Here is an 18,762-nt window from a genome sequence, read left to right as displayed (position 1 = left end):
GGAAGTGGCTACATGGCAAAGAGGACACAGATGTCTCAGCTGAAACAGATGAACTGAGGTCATGGAGTTTAGAAGGTCCAGCTTTCCCTTATTCTCGCATAATGAAGGCTTTCCTTTGTAATATGAGCTGATGTTCACCAGCTGGGGACCTTGTCCAGCTGTCTTGACCTTTTGAAACTGTTTGTCTTCCTGTGTGAAGATGGGGGAGATTTTTAGTGGGGGGATGTTCCCTCTGGTTCGATACCGAAGCTGCTTCTGATGACAGGTGGCAGCAGTGGTAACTACAGCGGTCTTGGTACCAAGCATAGTTTGTTAAGGTTTAGAGCTTGAACCTTCATTGTGAGAGGCAGGTCGTGACATCAGGCTGCATTGTTCTGGTGCTTTGTGGGACAGAGACTTGGAATTTGTGTTGTGGGATCTTAGAAAAGAGACCTTTGTCACGAGTGGGGGAGGAGGAGGACGGTGAACCTTCCCCATGGGTGTTTCAGTCCTGTAATGAAGTCCATGAGTAGTTTACTTTTAAAATTCTTGTCTAACTGGGCAGAAAGAATTGTTGATCTCTTTTATATTGACAGTACAGTTGTATTGGTCAAAAGTTTTGGTTGCAATAGAAGTCATACACTGGCTGCTCTCAACAGAATAAAAATTGTATTAAAAGATCTTTTAATCTTTAAAAATGCATGGGACACTAGTTGGCTCACAGAATGTCTGGAGAGCCTGGCAGCCTTTGTCTCTGCTGTTGGCAGTCAGGACACTTGTACCTAAGGCCAGTGGTTCAGCCACTTCTGCCCCTGAAGAACCACATGCTTCAACCCCATGGTTACCAAAAGGTCACATCCTCTGAATGCAAGTGCTGCTCTTCCAAATCTGAGTCTCATGAGTCTTCTGCAAATACGGAACCCATTTCATCTGCCTGCACCTAGTTACAAGGGAATGTGCAGTATTAAGTCCTATGGTTTGACCTTGGTGAGATGGGACTCATAATATAGGAAATTATCTGGATTGTAATATCTCAAAAACGTCAGGAATCCAAATAACTTAGGGTGTCAGAATCCTCAGCTTGGGGCAGCTTCAGGAGACAGTGGCACCTGAGACCAGCTGGAGTCGAGGAGCATGAGTGTGAGTCCTGGGTGCTGTTTGCTGTTTCTGTGGATGCCTCTCCTCCCAGAGGAGGCCCCCATTTGTCATCATCTTGAGGTGTGTGTCTGACTTAGTGGCACTCTGCTGGGGCTTTCTCAACTGCCATGTGGCAGTTCAGCTCTTCCCAGCAGCTTCGGAAGCTGGATGGAAAGAAGGCTCTGTTCATTTCTGCATTCAGTGGACACTTTATGAATGCTAAAAGGAGGCATAAGTCCATGATTATCCATATTCTTATTTGATGCTTTTGTATAAATATGCCTAGGGTTTCAATGATTCAGTGATATATTTAGCTAATGCTTATGTTGTTCTAATGTACTAGTGTCTCGTTTCTCAGTGTAGTCTGAGAAAGAAAAATGAAATAATGATGGCTGCTCTAAGAAGCCTGATAACAGATTCTGGCTGCTGGAACAGATATTCTGCAGCTTGATAAGCTCAGGAGAACTGTGGGACTTTTGTTATTGCCGTTCTAGTAATGGAAATGTCCCTAGAGTAGCTTCAAAGACCACCAGTAAGTAATGCTAGGAGAGGAGGTGAAGTAAATATGAAGGATGAAGAATGGGAATGAGAAGATTCCTAAGAGTCACTGGATATTAAAATTGAGAGATTCCAGGCTAAAGTCCTGGCATTTGCTCTCCTCTCCCTCCCCCCTGCAAAAGCAATACATAATAATTTAATAATTGCTGTCGTTTTTTTTTTTTTTCAAAACAAACCTTTTGAAAATGACTTGTGAACAAAAAAAGTGTGGAGGGGTGAGCATCGGCCTTGGGGACTTGAGAGTTGAAATGAAGCTTGCAGACATCATTGTAGTTGAATCTAAATAGAGACTCTAGGGAGCCCTGATCCCTGGTGGACGTCTTGATCCTGCCCCTCAATCTGAGCCCATGTGTCCACGGTGTCCCATCCAGAGACCCTGTCATACTGACTTCAGCTGGACCACGAGATGGGACCCCTGCTGACCAAGACTGGCTAATGGTAGGGCTGGGAACCTGAACAATTGCTACCTTTTATTGAGTCCTGAGTATGTGCTGAGACTATCTCATTTTATTTTCATAGAACTCAACATAGGGCAGCATTAATTCCCTTTATTTCAGTCGAATGAACTGGTTAGAGACTTTATGTAACTGGTTTTGTCATGCATTTTGTCGCAGGTAGAGCTGAGATTTGAATCTGACTTTGGTACTAGGCTACACCTTAAGAAGAGAGGATGGTATTATGTTTGTCTTGGGATGGTTCTACCCATGATAGTTAATCTTTTACAAATGTTGTGGCTCTCCCCATCCAGACTAACACTGCTTCTGAAGGCTTTTTCAGGCCCATGGTGCCATCTTTCATGAACCCCTGGCCTTCAGACCTTTGCTTTTTCTTACTGATCTCACTTTGATCATCCAGTGGGTTTGTGTATTTAGTTCTGATGTTTACGTGGCTGTGAACTAAGGAAAAAGCAGTGCAATGTTTTAGCTAAGGTCCTTTCCTTATAGAAGTTTATAATCTGAAAAAAGATAAATATTGGCAAAGCAATAACTTTGAGTCTGATGGGACTACAGAGTACAGTGAAGCAGAGGGCATTTGGGCCAAGACAGGAGGCTTGGGTCATGGTCGTTGAGCTGTATTTCAGATCCTTTGGGTCACCCCTTCAGCCTGAAGATATCATATGGACATGACCTCTGTCATAATTTGATAAGTAGTTTTTTTGTTAAGCACAGTAGACCTTTGGTATTCAACGATTTCATATTTTTGTTTTTGACAATGAAAAAATGACCACTAATGTGTATGGTGCATAATCAGCTTTAATTTTGCTGATTTGAATGAATCATGCCCATTTGAATGGTTTATGCAAGACTCATTTAGCTGGTACAAGCACCTAGCCTCATCTCCATGATTGGGATTCTCAGATATGGGGATTCCCGGAGGTGTCCGGACAAGGCTTACGGTAAGTGCAGCTTATTCGCCCAGAATTTTGTTTCTAGGCCTGTCCTGGCCTCAGGTGGCCCAGACAGTGAGAGATGTGCGGCCAGCAGGCTCTCCTCCTGGCTGCGTACACCTGGCTACCCCACCCACCTTTGGGGGCATGTGGAGTAGTTTGCAGGTCCCTCCTTGACTGAGAAGGCTTGTCTGTGGAAACAGTAACTGCTCTCCACTTCTACATGCTTTTCCTCGGTTCACCTCCTGTCTGCTTACATTTTGGCCAAGAACTGTCTCCCATCACCTGTTCCCAATAGTCAACCTTTGGCTACCTGGTCCTGAACTTGCCTTTGCAGGGCTCCGTGAAATCCAACACAAAGTCCCACCCCAGAGACTCTTTTTTTCACTAGGAATCTTCTGTTGTCACCCTCAGCAGTTGGTAAAGGGGGTTGGTGTACTGGGTCCCTTTTCATTTTTCCCCACCCAACCTGATTGTGTCTTGAGTTGGAGGAAGGTGGGGGCAGGTTTGACCTTGAGGCTCAGAAGGACTTCACTTCCGTGGCAACAGTTGGACAAGTAAGTGTCTACAAATCCTCTCTTCCATGCCAGCATCCTCCTCCACTCAGCCCACCTCCACTGTGACTCACGGTTGCCTGAGAGAGTGTGGTCTCCCAGCCAATGCCAAGCTGGGCTGGGTCCCAAGGTGATCTTTAGGTAGGTGTAGATAACAGGGAGACTCAGAGCCCTGCCAAAAGCACTTGGCCAAGGACCCAAGATAATATTTGAAGTCCTTAGTTGTAGAGATCATCAAAGTATAATGGACTCTCCCCCTTTAGCTTTACCTTCCCCAGGCGCGGCCTATGCTTGACGTCTTTTTATCAGATGAGCTTGGCACTGCCAGGACGGGCTCCTCGCGCCAACGTGGCAGCAGCCACAGCCCCTCAGCTTGTTAGACTGAAAGAATGTGCCGTTTTAATTAATGATATGTAAATATCCTTGAATGGGCCACATTTGCATATTAAGAGAGATTTGCGGAATCTGCGGAGTAATATATTTTAATTAAGGATTAATTAAAAATAATGGGAATTTCATTTCGCCTGGCAGAATCCGTTTAGATTTTAGCACACGTCTGCTTGGGAGTCTGGTAGGAAGGCTCTGTGTTGCGATTCCTGCAGATGAGAGAGGCGCTCTTGTGTTTATCATCTTGGAACCCCATTCTGGGGAGCAAAGGGAATATAAAGGGGGGACATCTTTCCTCTTGCCTTCCCCAGCACCCACCCCTCTTCTTCCCTCCTTTTTGTGATTTTAGGGCTGTTTTGGTATTCTTTATGGTAAAGTAAGTAAATGGCTCTGAGACACGGAACACTAGTTGTGTTGGCAATTATGTTAATGGGATGCTATTAGGCTATGATTCTATATGAGCAATTGGGGAGAAGAAATGCCTTACTGAGAGAGAATGATACAACAGACGTCTGTCTTATTGATATAGCTCCAGTGGTGCTTTCTGCATAATTACACTCGGCCACTTTCTTTAGGTGGGGGAGAGGCCGCTGCGTTAGGGAGTTGGGAGCAAGGGATCGGGGTAAGGGGTGCCCCCTAAAGATGCAGAGGATGGTGGGGGTGCCGGGCAGACTCTCCTAGCAGATGTGGGTATTGCAGGTGAGCAGGACTTGTTTCACAGAAATCCTCGGATTCTCTTCCTTTTTCTTCTGCTCCCTGGGGAGAAGTAGTCTCAAGTATGGACCGAGGGCTAATGCCAGGCCTCCTTTCTAGAGGCTGAATTCTCTAGAAGACACACACTGCATCTTCTGTCTGTGGGCTACTGTCCTTTCCTGAGTTTACACTGCACATCCTCGTACATGTAGGGAATTCACTGTTGTACCCTCAGCCCAGGACACGCGTGCTCACAGCCTCCCAGCACTTCCTGGCTTTTGCAGTTGATTCAGCCACGTGGGAGCTTTTCCTGGATCCTCAAGGGCTGGCCCCTGCAACTCTTTCCTCCTCTCCCAGCTCTACAATTGCTGCTGGTATGGAGGTTGGGCTACCTACTTACCTTTTCTGAGGCTGGAGAGAATTCCTCTTGCCCATTTGACTGCTTCAAGAGTATGAGGGTCTCTTGAAGTGGTGGGTAGTCAAGGGTCTCTTGAAGTGGTGGGTAGTCAAGAGAGGAAGCCAGACTCTGCCCTGGAGGACGAAGGCCCCAGGCTCCTAAGAGCTGCTATGACAGAGAAGGCTTATTTGGTTTTCTTCCCTTACTATAACACACCCTCTGGGAGATCCAGGGGAAATAGCCTCGGACCTCTTTGAGAGCTGATGGCCTGAGGCTTGCATCTTTAAAGCAAATTTCCTGATTATTTTGATGACTGCTGAGCAGAAATGCTGGGGAGGAACTTAGAGTGGGGGGCAGGGATCTAGCAATTATGCTTCCATGCACAATCCCTTTCCAGGAGAATCCCCTGGTGGAAAATTTTCAGCACTTCCACTGGAAGCCTTAACTCAGTTTTCCACTTACTCTCATTAAAAAATATGTATGTCAGCTCTCTCCACCCCCTGCCTTCTCCCCCACCCCTGGGGTGACTCCTGGTAATTCCTGAATATAGGGGAAATCTACCTATATGCACTGATGGATGGCCTTTCCTTGTAGGCATCCTGACATCTCAATAGCCAGCTGACTGAAAGCGTTCGGGGTCAGAAAGATGGGGTTGAGCTGAATCTGTTGACACCACCCAGAGCAACGGGGCTTTCAGAGCGACAAGGCGACTGTGGGGCAGAAAAATGGAGTAGGGAGCAGAGAGAGAGAGGGACCGAAGGTGGTCGGGTGAGGCGCCCTGTAGACCTAGGGAGACCGAGGGGACAGTGAACAAAGCCTGGGGGCGGGGGCGAGGAAGGAGCCTTCCCTTTCTGCCCGAGTCCACTCGCTTGTGTGCACTTTGCAAAGGCAGCGGTGCCGTATCTAATGCAAATGGAGAAAATGCAGTTTCTGGTAAGTGTTCCCTAATAAATAACATCAAGTCTTCTTCCCTATCAGCTGGTGACATCCCGCATTTCTCTTCCCAATGCGCCAGCCCAAGACATTTAATGATGTGGTGCTCCTTATGGGATGTGAGGTCCATGCTAATATCTCCACTCTCACAAAATGGTGGGAACAGATTCAGCCTGGCTCAATTATTCTGCACCGACAGGGAGCACCGAATAAATATATATACATTGCAAATACACATAGTCCTTTTTCTTTATGTATATATATATACACACACACACACATATATATATGTATATATATATTTAAGTCAGTGAAGTTGCTCTTGCTTTTTCTCTTCGTTAGGTAGAAATTTGTTGAAGGCTAGGTTTTGGTCGCTGGAGGATTTCATTAACGGAACGAAGTCAAAATAATCAATTTCAGATGTTCCCAGTGTTTGTGGTAATGGTCTCGCTAACAATTCTGGTGAGCTGGAACCTTCCTTTAAATGGCTGAACGTTGACGTTCAGTACCAGCCAACTTTGAGAGCGCACGCACCCACACGTGTGCCCGCACCCGGGGCTGAGCGAGAGGGTTCTGTTTTTCACCGCTCTCTTCCCTCACTGTTTTACAACTTGCTTCATGTTTAATTTCCCCTGTCGTAACCCTTTCCCTCCATCAGTACAGTGTGTGAAAGGCTGTTCTCTGTCCTTTGCTCTCTCCTCATAAGTCTGGGCCATTTCTGGGAACATGTGTGACAGGCTGAATTGTGTGTGTGTGTGTGTGTGAGTGGAGGGGGAGAGTAAGAGGCTGGTGCAATCTGCATTCAAGTCAATAGAGAGCCTCGTCGTCAGAGTAAAGGTTTTCTGTGAGTGTGGGTTTCTGAATCCTGGTGTATATTATCCTGGCATCTCTACCAAGCCAACTGGGAGCTCATCAGAAAGTGCAGGCTTGCCCATATGCCTTACCTTTCCTTTCTTCCCTGGGCCCCTTGTACTTTCAAAGAATGAATAAATTAAGTTGAAGGGAGTCCACCGTGGATTTTCCATTATTAATATGTCTCTTTTTATTTATTTTTCATGCATTTTTCTTACTCGGGCTGTTTTTCTTTCTTTTTCTTCCCCCCTTTTCTTTTTCTCTTTGCTCTCATTCCCCTGTTGACACACCAAGTGTACAAGCTCTGTCCCCACAAGCCTCCCCACCACACATGAACACGGCGCTTTCTCGGCAGCCTGTTTGTGACTCGACACAGACTCTCGCAGATGTAAACACACCAGAGAGGGCCACCGCATGTGTGAATTGTTTGTACTTTTTCCCTTTGATACGCTGTCATCTGTGGGCACTGCTCAGGGATTCGATCCCACTGATCTCTCGACCCCGTGGAAGACAGTAAACACCCTCCCAGACCCCTTGCTCTGCCTCTGTGTCTGAACCTTTCACTCTCCTTTAATGAGAATTTCTCCTAATTATTTCAGTGGCTGCAGCAGAGGGACTGCAGTGTACTTAGATCTCAATACTGGGACGTGACTGTTATGCTGATAAAGGCGAGAGATCAATAATTTAGGCCCCAGCTTTAATGGCAAAGCTGAGAGCTTCAGTGTCTGCATTCAGGTTGAGTCTTAGAGGTTCTTAGCGTATTCATGATTTCCAGAGGATTGTCTCCCCTTTTTTTTAAGCTACAGCCGATCGGCATTCTTATAACCACTCCATTGTATTTATAAGAAGATATCTGCCTCATTTCTTTGAACTTCTGTCTGTGTATCACGTAGATGTGCGGAGACACACCTGTGCCCCTTGTGTGTACATCTGCTTATTTGCAAATGTGTATATACACTGAAGCACATTCAGATTTTGATTTTTGTTCTTATCTGGGGAGGATCCTCAGTCATGTTGTTTTGGCTTTTGGGCAACCTGTGATTTGTCTGGTTCTGAATTCATCTGGTAGATGTGTGGGCTCTCCAAAGGCAGGGGTATGTCATCCTTTTTTTTTTTTTTTTGTCATTTACTCTGTCTGCTTTGCTCCTCTGTCTTACAGCTACAGTTGTGCTCAATGCAAAGGGGCCACACCAAAGCACCGCACTCACGCACATGCGGACGTGGATGTATATGGAATACCTTTCTGAGTTCTTCAGTGTCATTTTCTGAGGAAATCCAGCAAACCTATCTGGGCTCCAGCAAATTTGTACAATACATACCTGCTAAGCAGACAGATAAATGCTGTGATATTATATTAAATTTGAAAAGCGAGGGTGGAAGCATTGTACAGTTAAGGGATTATCTTAGACAATTAGCCATATTCCTCACCTGCAATAATTTAAGACTGTAAATGCATGGTCAGTGCTGTCCCTGAAGGGTCAGAGTAGGGCAGGCAAAACCCCAGAGTCCAAGCTCCAAGATTTCTCTCTACTCTCGTCAGTCTTACTTTCTCTGAAATTTTTTCCTTCTGAAAAAGTAACTGACATTTTTAAGTTTAAGACACTAAACTCTTGTGATTCCGCTTATGTTTTGGCATTGTAAATTCAGTAGAAAGAGCATTTCTTTCTATTGTAAACTTCCCAGCGGGATGGAATTGTTTTGGGAAGGCGGTGGATTTCACGCTAGGATCTCAGCAGGTGCAGCACCCAGCCGCTAGGGGGCAGAGCGACAGACTTGCGGTTCCGCAGGTCTTTGGAGGAATGTCTTGTCCAGTGCAGCAAAAACACAGTTATGGGGAAATTGGTAGCGAAAGTTCAGAGAGGGATTTGAATAACTATCAGTGTTTTACACATAACCTGGGGCACAGAGATGAAGTGATGCTGAGCTGAAAACAAGACATGGGTCTGTGCAGTTTCCAACAATGAGACAGCTTCCCTATCCAGTTGACTTTCATGGGCAAGCTTACCTTTTAGTCATCAGCCACTGGTCAGTCCCATCTCTGTTCCTCTAGTTTGTTAAGGCTGGGACTTCATAATTTCATGAGATGGCCCTGCTTTGTTTTGTCCCTAAAGCTTATTTCTAGAAGTAGATTTGCTTTCATGGTATCAAGTCTGGTTATCTTGGCGTCATGACATATACCTGAACAAGCAGGAATGCAAAGTTGAACTTGTGTCTAGCAAAGAACCTTAGCATTTTTTGTGTTTTCAAGACCTTTCTAGTTGATTCTGTGGCTGAGGTTTACAAATAGCTTTCTTCGTATGATCTTGACTTTGTTCTGCCACGGTCATTCTTGCTTTGCTAAGTTGGGATGCTGCTTTTTGATAATTGCCACTAAAACCCTTTTTTGAGTTAAGAGGGGCAGGCTAGGGATTTGGAGTGATGCTATGAATCAAGGAGTTCTGAGAAAATTATAAATAGGCATGGAATGTCCTGGATAAATCTGTGGTGGAGGAATTAATTCTGAACCACTAAGTACCATTAAGAATTTTATGCCAACTAAATAGGCAGAAATTTTTTCAGATGCTGCCAAAATTTAGAAACCACCCAGTGTGCCACAGCTTCAGGGAGCAAAATCATTAATTTTACCAAACTGGAGAAAAATGAAGAAATACTTAATAGGTCAGAATCCATCTGATCCCAGAGGCCACTGGTTTTGGGCTAACAGAGGCCAAAAGTGATACTGGGTGGTTGGTCAGAGGAAGAGAGCACAGGCTCACACATCTGAAAGGGTCTTTAAACTTGATGAAATGATGTTTTGATTTCATGGTACTCAGGCAAGTAAACCCTTTCTTTGACATGGTGCTTCAAAGACTAAATATTTTCGCATCTACATTCTTATTAAAAGCAACCCTAGGAGATTGGCCACGAAAATACAATTCACTGTTGTTGTTTTTTTTAAGATGAGGATACTGAGGTTTCGAGATCTGACGTGGCTTGTTTACAGTCACATAGCTGGTAGGTGGCAGAGCCAGAAGAACAATCTAAGTTGTAATTCTTGGTCCTGGACTGATAGGTGATGTCAACAGATCTCTCCCCTAGGAGTTTTAGTGGAAAAAAAATTGTAAAACCACTTCATCTATAGAAATGGGATAGAAATAATTGTTCCCTTCTGGGTCTTTTTTCCTACCTCTGGCATCTAGTCCTTAGCATTAAAGAAAATAGGAAATTTCTTTCTTTTACCATTCACTTAAGAGGTGTTATTGGTGATAATAGTCCTTGTTCTCTGCTGTCCTGTTCCTTCTTGGTGAAAACAGTGGTCTCTGCATGATGCAGCCACCACCCCAGGGTCCAGCACTGTTCAGACTGAGCCAGCCAAAACCAGGCCTGGCAAATGGATGGGGACTTTCCTTGTCAAGAAGGGAACTCTTCTGATGTGTACCATGTGTCAGCTTGCCAATCATTATGAGGGGTCCATGTACTTTCCTGGCTTTTCCTTTAATGTCCTCCCTTTGTATATGCAAGATCTTTTCCCGTGATATTGTTCATCTCATCATGAATGAACTCCAGGACCCTCATGTGATGCTAAGGATTAAGTGCTGCCATCTTGGGTTATATTCCACTGAACTTGCTTGGGTGAAAACTTCTCAGGCAGATCCTGGTGGGGATTGGATGTAAGATTTCTATATTCCATCAGACTAGATATATTAGTCAGCTCGGGCTGCCATAACACAATCCGTAGCCTGAGTGTCCTAAGCAGCAGACATTTACTGCTCACAGTTCAGGAGGCTGGGGCCTGAGATCAGGGTGCCAGCAGGTTTAGCTCTCAGTGAGGGCCCTCTTCCTGGCTTGGGGATGGCTACCTTCTCGTTGTAGCCTCACAAGGCAGAGAAAAGATGCTGTGATGTCTGTTCCTCTTCTTCTAAAGGCATTAGTCCCATTGTTAGGGTGAGTCCTCATATTATCATTTAACCTGATCATCTCCTCTCTGCTTTTATATCTGTGCTGTTTGTCCAGCTTATTGCCTGGGCTTCCCCTTGCGATTCATTCCGTTTTCAGATCCCTTCCTGATAAGCAGAACCCTTGCATTAATGGAGTTTTGTAGTAGAAGTAGGATACTGCTGGCCCTAGACCAGCAGAGAATAAGTGTGAATTAGGATAAGAAATTAAGATCATGTCCAAGTAGGGCAATGTGTCAAACCAAGAAGGCAAGGCACAGAGGCAGGGTTGTGTGTAAATGTGGAAACTAGCGCTCCCAGGCGAAGTAAGGTGGTTCTAAGGACACAAAGTTTCAAGCCATGGTGCCAGATTTATGTTCGAGCACGTTTTTGGTTCAGACACCAAGTCTTGAAATGGATTAGAATGAAGTATTTAGGAGGACAGCCTCTGAAGTGGATTCAAAGCCTGTCCTTCAACTTGCTAGCTAAGTGATATTGAGGTTTTTAACTGTCATGAGTAATACATGTTAGCATTATTTTCTTCCAAGAACCCTGCCTGATTCACTCCCTAGCTGCCTAGAGTTTTTTTCTTTGGTAAAGCTTAAACCTTGACCCTTAAGCCAGGGGCTGAGTTTTGCCTTTAAGTGGACATGCTGCCCCACAGGGTCTGCCCTACCCATGACAGTGACTACTTGGGTGTTTCTTTTTTCCCTTTCCTTGCATAAGATTGTCATGCCAGACTCATCTGATGACTGTCGCACGCATTTGGACACTTCAGTTCAGATTCTTGGCCTAATTTCTATCCCTTGTTCAACTGGTGAAAATGAAAGTCGCTCAGTCGTGTCCAGCTCTGTGCGACCCCATGGGCTATACAGTCCATGGAATTCTCCAGGCCAGAATACTGGAGTGGGTGGCTGTTCCCTTCTCCAGGGGATCTTCCCAAGCCAGGGATCAAACCCAGGTCTCCCACATTGAGGGCGGATTCTTTACCAACTTAGCCACCAGGGAAGTCCTGCTCAACTGGTAGGTACTGTTAAGATCTTAACATGAATAATAAGTCAAACCTCCATGGTTTATGGCAAGTAAGGATATAGTCCACATATATACTGCTTTACAGTTTATAAAGTGCATATATTTGCACTCTTTACTCACAGTTTTTAAGGTGCTATGGGGTCCATAAAAAGTGTAAAAGAACTGATACCTGCTTTTCGGGAGCATCTAGTGTTTGGGAGACTAAAGTATGAGCTGCAGATGATAATGTCCAGTGAAGTTGTTTATTGGGTGTCACGGATTGAAAGTGCAGTGATATTTCAGAGAGAAAATCAGGGGCTTGGGGTTCATGGTAAGTAGAGCTGGATTCATGGAGGTGAGGTAGAGGTGGGGTCAGGTAGCAGGAGGGAGGCACTTGAGTGATAAGGGGGGATGAACCAGTGCTAAGGAAATATGGAGCTGGGACTGCATTTGGCCTGGGGAGGAGGTGACGGGGAGGGAAATGGTCTGCCTCTTGTGCATAGAATTTGGGTGAAGAGTAGCGATAGAGGAAGGTCTACTGTAGGCTGAATGGTTGTGTCTCCCCCATCAAATTCAAATGCTGAACCTAATCCCCATTGTGATGGTATTTGGAGGTGGCACATTTGGGAGAATACTAGGTCATGAGGGCAGAGCACTCAGGAATGGGTTTAGTACTCTTTTAAAAGGGGCCCAGAGGGCTCCCTCACCCCTCCTACCACATGAGGATACAGAAAAAAGGTCAACTGTGAACCAAGAAGTGCTCCCTCACCAGACGCCAAATCTGCCAGCACCCTAATCGTCAACTCCTATAGCCTCCAGAACGGTGAGGAATTTCTCTTGTTTATAGACTGTTGGCTACCAGTCTGTGGTGTTTCTATGATAGCAGGCTAAATGGACTAAGATAGGATGAATAGGGTCAGGTTATGGAGATGAGGCAAACAAAGTTTTAAGCAGGTCGTTCATGTATGTATTTTGTCATTTAAATTTCCAACAACCCTATAGATTTAGTATTATTGGCCCCATTTTATAGAAAGTGTATCTGATAGTGTACATGTCCAGGTCAGTCTAAAGCCATGTTCTTTCCAGGTCAACATCATGCCGTGCATTCAAGGCAGGATTGTAAGACTGACATGGTTGGTAATGGAGAATCATGGCAAATTCCTAACAAAGTGTAAGTGAAAGGGGATTGTTCACTGCACATGGATTCATCTGCTTATGTAGGACAAGGAAATCATTTGGTGGAACATGTAGAGTGGTCAGAAGCCAAATTTTGGGGCTTCCTTGGCAGTCCAGTGGTTGGGACTTGGCGCTTTGACTGCCGGCTCCCAAGTTCAGTCCCCGTTTGGGGAACTTAGGATCCCACAAGCCACACAGTGAGGCCGAAGAAAACAAAAGAGCAATCCTGAAAATCAGACCATGAACTTCACTCCCAGGATCTGCATCCTTTCCCTGTGTGCTTGCAACGTCCAGCTCCTTTGTATCCACAGTTTTCTGTCTGTATCCCAGCCTGCATGAAAGGCATGATCCTTCATGGGTCTGTGTCTCTGCAGTTTATGATGCTTTCAGATCACCAAACACAATTCATTTGGCAATGAAAGAAAATAGTTTTGTGCTATTGCCCTCCGTGTGTGGGAAATTGCATTTTTGATGAGCAAAGCTATTGGCCTTCTTCACATGACAGGTTGAGAACATGAACTGGAGGCCATGGCCTCAGGTGAAAAATCTCAGGAACCCAGTTCCTCATCTGCCGCAGTCTAGTGAGGGTGAAACAGCCCCCATTCCTGTGGTCCTTTGAGCTATGTTTGTAATCTGTTGGTTTTCATTAGCTAAGACATACACTCATAATTATTCCTGTAAAAGAACTCTTTATTAACGAAGATGCATCCCTGTGATACATTTTGTTGTCAGAAAGTTTCTCACCTACGATTGAAGTATGAGGCTTGGGGACGCATGCCAGTTTCTCCTTATCTCATGTGTGTATGTGTGTGTGTGTGTGTGTGTGTGTGTGTGTGAGAGAGAGAGAGAGAGAGAGAGAGAGCGAGGTGTTAATGATGTGATCTTTCTTAACTCACAATTTTTCAGGTGAAAAGAGTATTGAGCAGTTTTGTTGCCTGGTATTTGTTGGGAGTGGGGCAGAGGTGTTCAAAGGAGAAGAGACAGGAGCATGAGTTCTTGCTTAGTTCAATCCAGGGCATTCTTTCTCCCAGTCCCTGGGGAACCCTAGAAGTGAAACTTTTTTCTCAATTACCTCTAAGCTCACCAGTGGGAGATTTTTTTTTTAATCTCCTAGAGATCATTTCCTCTTCCTCAACCTTTGCCACTACCTACACAATGCTAAAAAGACCAAATTTAAGGACACCATCGCTAGAAGCCCCTCTCTTGCCCACCATCTGCAGAGTAGTTTTATGGGCAACTGCTTTTTCCACTAAAGTCATTTGTTAATTAGGGCATGCTGTATTCCAGACTCCAGGGGGCAGCTCTAAGTTCATTTTAATTTAGATTTATCTGAGATGGTAGAAAAATCTTGTACACGTTGAGGAAACTGCCCTCACCTAGGCAGGAGGAGTTGAGAATGAAATCAAATTCTTCACATATCTGCTAATATTGAGACTGATGTTTTGAGAAATGGACTTGCCAGTAAATATATATGTATATATATATAAACACTGATAGCTTTTCCTCCTACTCTTCATCCTCCCCCTAAAGGTTACATGGGCTTCCACACTCTTAATTAACCTCATCAAATAATTTGTTTACTAGGCTCAGCTTTTTATTCAGTTGACAAATGATCACCAGGCAGGAGATGATGGTGAGGAGATGGAAGAGGACTGGGAAACCCTGGCCAAACTTGGTTTGCACTTTGAAAGAGGTTTAAAACAAACAAAAAGAGGTTCATGAGACAATGAGGAAGACAGTCTGCTGCTGTGAACACTGGAGAGGTAGTTGGCATGATGTGCTGTGAGGAGTTAGGGACCTCAGGAGGAGACACGTAACTATAACATAATCAGAGTTATGATACAGGCTCCATTGAAAATTGGTGGTGGACACAGTATGTGTAATCGTCTGGGCTTTTACTGCAAGCAGCCAGCTCTCTTTTGGTCTTTTTATTTATAAAAAGATGAGATCATCGGATTGTCAAGCACAATTAAAAATTCCCAAATTACTAGATCTGAGACCTAATTTTTTAAAGAAAAAGTCAAAAGAAGTTATATTCATTTAATTGTAAGTAATTAAAAGGTAGAATTTTTAATGCTTTACAGTTATTTAACAAAATTTATCCCGAAACAGGCCCTAACTTGTGAAGAGCACTGTAGGTTCCTATTAATATTTGTGCTCTCGTTTGATCTTTGTAACAGCCCCTTGAAGGAGGTTCTCAGGACAAACACAGATTCAGCCTTATTTTAAAGATGGGAACTCTGACAGAGAAAGCGAGTTATGGGGTAAGATTCACAAATAATGTCTTCTTATTCAAACGCCTGCTTTTTAAATCCAGTGATCTGGTCTTAGCTGGACCAGGGAGGTGTCATCGGAAATATCAGTGACCATGTGCAATCAATTAGTGGTTTCTTCCTTCTTAGTGAGAATGAACCCACAGAATGGAGCCGCTGCATTACTCTATCGCAGGTGGAACTGGCCCCTATACTGTGGGTTGGGTGGACCTTGATGGTTTAATAAAAGTAGAAAGAAAGCCTATTTCCAGGAAGATGGGTCCAATACGTCTTTCATAAAGAACTAGAAGTCAGTTACTAAAGAACTAGAAGTCAGTTACTAAAGCATTATATTTTAGAAGATCATAAAGCAAATGTTTATCATATTTATTTGCCTTTTTAAAAAAAAAAAAGGAAGCAAAGCCCTTGAGCTTGTTTCAGGAGTATCTGAGAGGACATTACAACATATGGAGGCTGAACAACACGCTGCTGAATAACCAACAAATCACAGAAGAAATAAAAAAGAAATCAAAATATGCATAGAAACGAATGAAAACGAAAAAACACAACAACCCAAAACCTGTGGGACACTGTAAAAGCAGTGCTAAGGGGAAAGTTCATAGCAATACAATTTTAGAATTGTAGATTCAAAAGAGATTTAGTATTAAACTCCTACCACTACAATGATAGAACTGGCTAATGTCATCTGAATATTGTGTAAATACTTCTAGAAATTGGTAGTGAGATCACAGCATTTTTCTACCTTAAAGGACCCTTCAAGGTAATTATTATTTAACAAAAAGGCTGTTATATACATGAAACAGGCTGTTTTCTCTTGAGGAACTGAATCTGCCTTAGTGAAACTTTTCTCCCATCTATCTGAGGCCTCCCCTTGGGCACCGTGTAAAGCAAATCCATTGCTCTTTTGCACAATGACTGCTCAAGTATTTGAAGACCATTATTATTATTTTTTCCATCAACTTTTCTTCCCTGGGCAGAACACTCTGAATTCTTTGAGTTTCTGTGCTATTTATGCTTGTTCTTAACTTATAACTGTACAGATATTTATAGAGCACCTACTATGTGTGAGTCTGGCATTTCTAAATTTAAACCTTCTCTTTGCAGTAAATTGTAAAGGAAAAGAAAACCAGTTGTATTCTTTTCTGTTATGCTCAGGTAATAGAAAATGAAGTGTGTGTGTGTGTGTGTGTGTTTGCTTACACACATGTGTATGGATAGATGTATATATGCACACACATCTATATATTGTACAGATCATAAAATGTGGGGAATGAAACTGGAAAGGTAATAAACAAGTTGGAAAACTAATTGGACATTTAACATAAATCTTTTTACTTTTGATGGTGTAAGAGAAGAATTATGGGGCTAATTATAGCTGCTTTTTAGAGATAGAGCTGTCCAAAGATGCACTGCAGCTGACTGGCAGTCCTAGATGCCTGTAAGGAGAGAAATGCAGTTTTAACAGCCTGCTGAGTTTTGTTCCAGACTAAGACATAGACAGTAAATGAAAACCAAATTGCAAAAAGAAACAACATTAATTCAAATTCTGCTGTTGGCAAAGTTTTGATCTTCTGTCCCAGTAAAGTCCAATTTACCTTTGTCTTCAGTGGTAAAAATATTTACCAACTGATAAGTAAACTTGCTGAATAAATTAATAGTATAAAAAGACTTCAAGGGGATGTTCCAAGTATTCATGCAAGCAAACTAGTACTTTCTAGTATTTTTGTAGCATATAAGTACTCAATACAAATATATGATTATGTCTTGTTAAAGTATCATTTACATATAATATAATATAATTATAAGCCTTTCTTATAGATTTATTAAAATAGATGAGATCTACCAAGGATATTATAGGCCCAATGGGAAGAATTAGAAAGAAATCATCCTATTTTTCAATAACATACCCTCTTAGAGAGCTGTCACTAATTCAGACAGGTCTTTCTTGTTATTCTAAGTTGGTGAGAAAATAGCATATAAATTGGATTTTGACCCGGGTTCAATCCCTGGGTTGGGAAGATCCCCTGAAGAAGGAAATGGCAACCCTCTCCAGTATTCTTGCCTTGCGAATCCCATGGACAGAGGAGCCTGGCGGGCTACAGTCCACGGGGTCACAAAGAGTCGGACACGATCACACACACACTCTTTTTGCAGGTATTTAGAAATAGGAGCAGTAGTTTTGGTATGGCTCTTCCTGGATGCACAGGAAGGACCTATTCATCCATTTATCCTCCTATCTGTCCTTCCGTTTGTTCATTGAATAAATACTTATTGAGCTAGATGCTAGGTGCTAGGCACTTCTAGATGCTAGGCACTTCTGCTGCTTAGCAGTAGAATAAATCAGTTAATCAAAACAGAGAACAAAGCCCCTTCTGACCTCAAAGAGCTCTTCTTTTAGGAATAATGGTCATTAGTCACTAATTACTGTTTTTATCAACTATCAGCTCTACCTGTGAGCTGGGTATTTTTAACTTCAGTTCAGTTCAGTTGCTCAGTCATGTCCAACTCTTTAGGTGACACCATGGACTGCAGCATGCCAGGCTTCCCTGTCCATCACCAACTTCTGAAGCTTGCTCAAACTCATGTCCATTGAGTTAGTGATACCATCCAACCATCTCATCTGCTGTTGTCCCCTTCTCCTCCTGCCTTCAATTTTTCCCAACTTCAGGGTCTTTTCCATTGAGTCAGCTCTTTGCATCAGGTGGCCAAAGTATTGGAGTTTCAGCTTCAGCATCAGTCCTTCCAATGAATATTCAGGACTGATTTCCTTTAGGATTGACTGGTTGGATCTCCTTGCAGTCCAAGGGACTCTCAAGAGTCTTCTCCAGCACCATAGTTCAAAAACATCAGTTCAACTTTAAAAAAAAAAAAAAAAACTAATCACGTGCTACAAGATTAACCCAGTTTCAGGTTCTTCTCTTTATTTTTTGCTTTCTATTAGATAGCCACCTCGTTCCTCAGGCTGCCAATGGAACTGGTGGCAGAGTCCTCTGGTGTAAGTGCTGGGAGTCTCGGCCATAACAGAATCCCTCATAGACTGAGCTTGTCACTAGGAAACAACTTGAATAGGAAGGGGATTCTTCCCATTCCCGTTTTGCCTCCTCACGCCTTCCTTCCTTGAAGATAGGATAATTGCAAGGATGGACCATTTGACAGTAGTGGCAGGCACGTTTCTTCCTTCTATTTATTTTCCCCACATGCCAGTCCTGCTGAGAACCCAGGCTGTGAATTTTTGATGTGGAGAGCTCTTCACTAAGCTTGTCCTTAAGAAGAGGATGAAGGGAAAGTGGTGGTTCTATAACCATCATCAAATTTTGGTTTAATGCTCAACATTGTCAGATGGGTGTCAGTAAGCAAATGAAAGCATACCTTTGCATGAGCCTCTATTAGCCAATCACGGTAGCATTTGTGTTGTGGTATACATCTTCCCACATGTCATATCAGATGTCATCTCATTTGATCCCCATCAGGGTGCCCTAAGGCAGAAGATAGAGCCCTCCTTTACAGAAGA

At 43.5% G+C, this 18,762-nt stretch overlaps 1 protein-coding gene across 3 annotated transcripts in view; it reads left to right on the top strand.

The window, feature by feature from the left end:
• The window catches only part of PBX1 (PBX homeobox 1), a 334,001-nt gene that overhangs the window by 102,431 nt on the left and 212,808 nt on the right, over positions 1–18,762 (top strand). The gene's annotated exons all lie outside the window — the stretch shown is intronic.

Source organism: Budorcas taxicolor, chromosome 3 (assembly GCF_023091745.1).
Source record: "Budorcas taxicolor isolate Tak-1 chromosome 3, Takin1.1, whole genome shotgun sequence".
Taxonomy (NCBI): Eukaryota; Metazoa; Chordata; class Mammalia; order Artiodactyla; family Bovidae; genus Budorcas; species Budorcas taxicolor.
This window is presented reverse-complemented; position numbering and strand designations above follow the sequence as displayed.